The sequence below is a fragment of the Loxodonta africana genome, chromosome 1 (genome assembly GCF_030014295.1).
Source record: "Loxodonta africana isolate mLoxAfr1 chromosome 1, mLoxAfr1.hap2, whole genome shotgun sequence".
Classification (NCBI taxonomy): domain Eukaryota; kingdom Metazoa; phylum Chordata; class Mammalia; order Proboscidea; family Elephantidae; genus Loxodonta; species Loxodonta africana.
In genome coordinates, this window is record NC_087342.1 from 91,592,581 (window position 1) to 91,598,816 (window position 6,236).

The window sequence follows — 6,236 nt, forward strand, 5'->3', positions numbered from 1 at the left end:
GGATGGACATAACTCAATCCATTACGGAGTCAATACCATGTCTCTCTTCTGCTCAAAATTCTAACTCCTCACCTCACTCGAATGGGGGAAAAAAAAAACCTTCTGATATCCTGAAGGCCCCACATGACCTGACCATACCTCTGACATCATCTCAGTTGTTCACTTGTTCCAGCCCTACCGTCCTCGCTGCTCCCAGAACACATGCATGTTCCTGCCCTAGTGTCTTTGCACTGGGTGTTCCCCTGCCTGGAAGAACATCCCCAGACATCCTCATGGCTAATTCCCTCAGGTCCTTCAAATCTTTCCTCAAAGGCCACTTCTCAATGAGATCCATTCCAACCACCTGAGTTACAACAGTTGCCTTCCCTCTTTTCTCACACCTGTGCTCTGTATGATCACCTTCCCTATAGCACTTCCCACCTTCTAACATTAACACCTGCCTTATTTACTACGTTTATAGTCTATAGTCTGTCTCCCCTCACTAGAACACATGCTCCACCAGGCTGCCAATTTTTCTCTATTTTTATTTCATTCATGACCCTCAGATGCAAACACAGTGTATCTGGCACACAACAACTATCACTAGAATGAATGATTACTGTGGTGTAGCGCACCTCCCTATCCTAGAGACAGTGCCTTTCCTAAAGTAGTCTTGGTCCAAATGTTGTTTTGTGGCAGCTGCAGCACGTCCACTCACACTGACTAACGCTGACTCTCCTTTCCTGTATGTGCCGCTCTCTGCTCCCTGTCTCCCTCTCCTCCCTCCTGTCCACTCCAGCACACAGTCTTATTTCCCTCTGCAGACCAGACAAGAATGATCCTAGGGGTTATGGACGCTATTTTACAACCAACGGTGAACTTAAATTAGATTCTGCTTTATGAATCCACGAGGTTGGACTGGTCGGCACTAGGATTATAGCACCAAGGGCAAGGGGAGAGGGTAGGCAAGTGGAAGATGGAAACATAACAGGAATTTAAAACAAGAAAACTGTTGGATGCCACCTCTCTAATTACAGAATTTTATTCCTTAAAAATATTGGGGAAAAAGGTGGAAAGAATAATCCAGGAAACAACCCCATGAGGAAAAGACCGGAACAAGTCTGAGAGTTCATTTCTCCATACCACAGAGACTCCTGTGTGCAGGGGTTGCCCTGGCCTTGTGGGGACACTGAAAGGAAAAATGGCTTTTTTCTACTGCTGTCAGATGGGGACACCCAGAGGAGAGTGAGACCAGACGTCGTGCACAAAACAAGAGCAGATATATCCTCTACAAAAACAAAGACACAAAAAATAAAAACACAAACCTTGGGATCTGAGGGTCAGGCCAGGCCTGAACCCAGGCTAGCCCAGCACACGAAGCCCTCACTGCCTGTCTTAGTTATCTAGTGCTGCTATAACAGAAAAGCCACAAGAGAATGGCTTTATCAAAATTTATTTTCCCAATTTTGAGGGCTAGAAGTCTGAATTCAGGGTGCCGGCTCTAAGGGAAGGCTTTCTCTCTCTGTGGGCTCTGGAGGAAGGTCCTTTTCTCTTTGAGCTTCTACTCCTGGGTGATCTTCATGTGGCTTGGCATCTCTCTTCTGCCATCTCTACTTCGCTCCCTTACTTCTTTAATCTCTTTTATGTTTGAAAAAAGATTAACTCAAAATATACCCTATACTGGTCTTGCTAGACAATCCATTCCCAAATGGGATTATAATCAACAGACATCAAACAAAAAACCCGAACTATAGAGGTTAGGATTTACAACACATGTTTTGGGGGGATATAATTCAATCTACAACACTGCCCATGCTCTGAAGACAGGACAAGGACCGGGCAATGTCTGAGTCCCTGTGATCACAGGTCCTACTGAGGGAACAAGAACAATGCAGCAGTGAAGGTGACCCGACCAAGCAGTGACCATGTCAAAACCCATGCTGTCCTGAAAACAGGCCCCATTCACGCTCAGCTCCTCCACAGCCTTCTTCCCTCCCTGACTGTGACAGATGCAACAAAGCAAATGAAGGATTCTGGATGGTTCTCAGGTCTCCAGTTATTTCCTCTCTGAGATTTTAAGTCTCCTCATCTCCTTAATTAACCCATCAACCCCACCTTATGGCAAGAATTGGACAAAAAAGATCATTCCAGGTTGTCATTTTCAATAGATAAGTGAGAAGTTGCAGCTCAGAGCAAGAGAAGTTATGACTGGGATGGAGACATTCTGGCCCTGTCTCTGCTGGAACAGGAAATGTAGATCCAGGAGAAAGGATACAGGTCAGTGTGGGGAGGGTGTCCAGGTGGGCAGGGGTAGGTTTTCCCACCACATCCTCACATTATGCTGACAGTAACGCAGGTACCTTCAAACAACAGTAGCAGTAGGAGAAGTCCTGAATCACAAAGCGGGTATGAACAAATCTTGCATCAGTTAGTCAGTCCCACACAAGGCAGCTGTCTTGTTACAAACTCAGGTCAGTCACTCTAAGTGTTGACACTCTGAACAGCCCACCAAAGATCAAAATGTCCAGTTCCAAAGTATCCCCATAACCAAGTTGTGTTCCCTCTGCCCCAACCCTTTCCCCATGTCAGGCCCCCAGGATCTCACCTTTAGAAGCCATGAGAGACACACCAGAGCCCTGAGCACTGTCGCCATCTGGAGAAGAACAAAAACATTTACCTGGTCAGAGCCCACAGGAGGACATGAGACTAAAGGAGGAAATATGAGGTGGGGCGCTCTCCCATGGGGTCCAGTCTACACTACCCCAAAGGTCTCAGGATCGGCCCACATCACGCACTTATTTGCTGCCTGAGTGTAGCTCCTTCCCCTTCTACCTGTGGGAAGAAAACATCCTGTGAGAGAGCAGGGAAGAGCCAGGATCATGAGGTCCATGAGGTCCCTGGAACCGAGGGAAGGTTCCAGAACTATGATTGCAGACCCAGGACAAGACCAGGAAACAAAAGGAAAGGAGATGTGTGGGGACTGGACTAACTATCCTCCCACAGGTCTGTCCTCAGTAGAGACCTTCCCCTCTGATCTGCAACTGTGGGAATCAGGTCCCCATCACCAGAATCATCTAAGGTGAAAAATTTACCTCCATCTACACATGTGATTTACGTGTTTGCACACGGCCCCAGACTGGGTAAGGGTGTCTATGTGGATGACATCTCCCAAAAGCGAGGCAGAAGATGGGCAAACTCCTACATGGGAGGGATTGAAACCCTCCAGTGTGATATGAAAACTGAGACCCCACCCCCATCTCTACCTTAGCTCATCTTCATCAAGATCACGACTGCAGCAACCACAGCTCAGCAAGATCACAACTCCAGCCACCACAACTACAACCACACCAAAGAGCTTCAGGCCAGCAGCAATTCCTTTGATGGGGATGGTGGACTGAGGGGGTGGATCTGGGAACAGAAGGGAAGGTGAACAGCCCTGACCCATTGGTCTCAGCCCTGACCCTGCCAGAGGTCTCCAGAAAGGCTCATGCTATCCCTGAGAAGAGGCTCCACCCTCGTCCCCTTTTACCCCATCTCAGGATGAGAGGCTCAGGCAGCCCTTCGTGCTGCACACAACACGTGTATCTGTCCTCCTCTCCAGAGGGCACCACCATGGCCGCCCACTTCTGGAAAGTCCCGTCCCCCGCAGGCCTAGTCTCCACAAGCTCTGTGTCCTGGGTCTGGTCCTCCCCGTCCCGCTGCCAGGTCAGTGTGATCTCAGCCGGGTAGAAGCCCAGGGCCCAGCATCTCAGTGTGACCGCACGGTCAGAGATGGGGCGGTTGGTCACATGTGCTTTTGGGGGATCTGAGGAGAAAGGTCAGAAAATTCAGAAACTGCATTATATCCCATGAACCATGGAAGAAGGGCTCATGTGACCATGCTGAGATTGGACAAAACATTCAGGTGGAGAGAGTAAGTGTAAAACCACACACTAGTCTGGACTCAGGGGTCTGGAATACTCTATTCCTTGGAAAGTTCTAGAGTCTAGGTGAGACTGCCCAGTATAGGAGGCACCAGGTCTGAGGAGAACAGAGGCTTCTGGGCCTGCCCTGAGTGGTGGCCAAGAAACTCAAAAAAGTTGGAGTCAGACCTCTGAAGAGGTTGGGTGTGGAGCAGAGAACAAGGGCTGAGAATAAGTCTCTGGGGGTTACCAAGCCCACTGCCCAGGGTCAAAGGAACTGCTGATCAGTTATTTCAGGAATCATCTCCCCTACTATCCCTAGAGAGGCTGGATCCCTTGACTGTCTCTGAAAGAAATCCATGTTCTCTGGGTGAGTCACTGCCTAGTACAAATTCTACGTTTAGGGGCTGACTCTTTCGTCTCCCCTTACCCAACCCTCAGGAGAATGGGAAGGGGTATTCAGGGGAATATCCCATTTTCCTACTCTCCCTATGGGAAGCCTAGTGGGGTAATAGCCTCGGCCAAGGGGAGACGTGGGAGTCACCCCACAGCCCCTCGTACCTGCGCGCTGCAGAGACTCCTTCCCGTTCTCCAGGTATCTGTGGAGCCACTTCACACACACATCTTCCAAGTAGGTCTTCTTTTTCTTGGCCACGCCGGCCTCCTCCCACTTGCGCTGGGTGATCTGAGCGGCAGTGGCCACAGCCGTCCAGGAGCTCAGGTCCTCGTTCAGGGCGATGTAATCGGCGCCATCATAGGCATACTGAGTGTACCCGCGGAGGAGGTACCCCTCGGGCTCCATTTCACAGCCAGACATCCTCTGGATGGTGTGAGACCCTGACCGGGACCCCTCCGTCAGCCCCGCCCACGCGGTCAGCCCCGCGCCCGCCGTCAGCCGTCAGCCCCGCCCCCGCGGCCAGCCCCGCACCCGCCCTCAGCCCCGCCCCCACCACCCCAGACAGGCGGCGATTGGTCAAAGACCGTTGGGTCTAAAACTAAAACGAAACCGGCTCCCATCTCCGCGGCTCTTCCGGGATCGAAGGATCCGGCGCGTCCCGCGGCCTCGGGGTGAAGTTCGAACCCAGAGACTCGGGGCGACGCGGCCGTGGGGACGAGGGGACCCGCGACCTACGACCTGCGACTGGGGCCCGGCGTCACTCACCGGCGTCGCTCTGGTTGTAGTAGCGGCGCAGGGTCCGCAGGTTCACTCGGTGTGCCTGTGCGTTGTCCTTGGCTATCAATGTGTTCCGGTCCCAATACTCCGGCCCCTCCTGCTTCACCCACTGCGCCCGCGGCTCCATCCTCGGATTCGCAACGTCGCTGTCGAACCGCACAAACTGCGTGTCGTCCACGTAGCCGACGGCGATGAAGCGGGGTTTCTCGAGGCCGGGCCGGGACACGGCGGTCTCGAAATACCTCAGGGAGTGGGAGCCTGGGGGCGGGGAGCGGCTGAGACCACTAACACCCTCCCCGCGCGGGCCCGGGTCCGCAGTCGAAGGGGGCGGCGAGGGACGAGGGGCTCGTGGACTGGGAAGGGCCGGTGGGAGGAGCAGGGCACCGACGTATGTAGCGGGGGGAGAGGAGAATCTGAGAGGGGGCAGGAGAGGGGGATCTGGAAGGCGGCGGCGGGGACGCGGCTTCCGCGAGGGTCCTGCGCTCCCGCTGTGCGTTCCCCTCTCTCCTCCTCCCTCTGCAGAGGCCCTTTCCCTCCCGACCCTGCACTCACCTGCCCGGGTCTGGGTCAGGGCCAACGCCCCTGAGAGCAACTGGAGGAGGATCTGGAAAGCCATGACCCCATCACCAGGGGAGACTGAGTTCCAGTTGGTAGGTATAGGCCTTGTAACCGGGAGCCGAGGAGGCACTGATTGGCTGCTGCAGAAACCAGACACTCAATGGGAGTGAGAACAGGCATCGCGTCATGTGTGTCCAGGCAGAAAGAACTGACACAGGTAGTGAAAGGGAGAAGTGAAAATCCAGGGAGACAAGGAATCCCCAGGACTAGGGTTTCTCACTCCACACACCCCGCTGGGGGCCTGAGACCCAAACCCGGGTACTAGGAGTTTGTCCTGACCTCTGTCCTCCTGTACGGACCATTCTTTGTCACACTGGCTCCCTGAGTCCTACCCTGGGCTGTCGGAGGAAACCTGGGAACGACCCTCCTCTTCCCTTCTTGGAATGCCTTTTTTCCTCTTCTTCCCTTTTTGGAATGTCTTTCGCTGAACTGGACTCCCTACCCACCCACCCACCCCCCCCCCCCCCGCCTCTTACTTCTCTCCCATGGACTTCTCTAGAACAAAATTCACCCCCAAAGAATTTGATGCCAGAGGGTGAGCTCACCTTAGGAATGGAGGTAGA

The 6,236-nt window shown here is 53.2% G+C and overlaps 1 pseudogene; it reads right to left on the reverse strand.

Moving 5' to 3' along the window:
* Nucleotides 1–1,416: 1,416 nt before the first annotated feature.
* On the reverse strand, nucleotides 1,417–5,808 carry LOC100664612 (class I histocompatibility antigen, Gogo-B*0101 alpha chain-like; annotated as a pseudogene).
* Nucleotides 5,809–6,236: the final 428 nt, after the last annotated feature.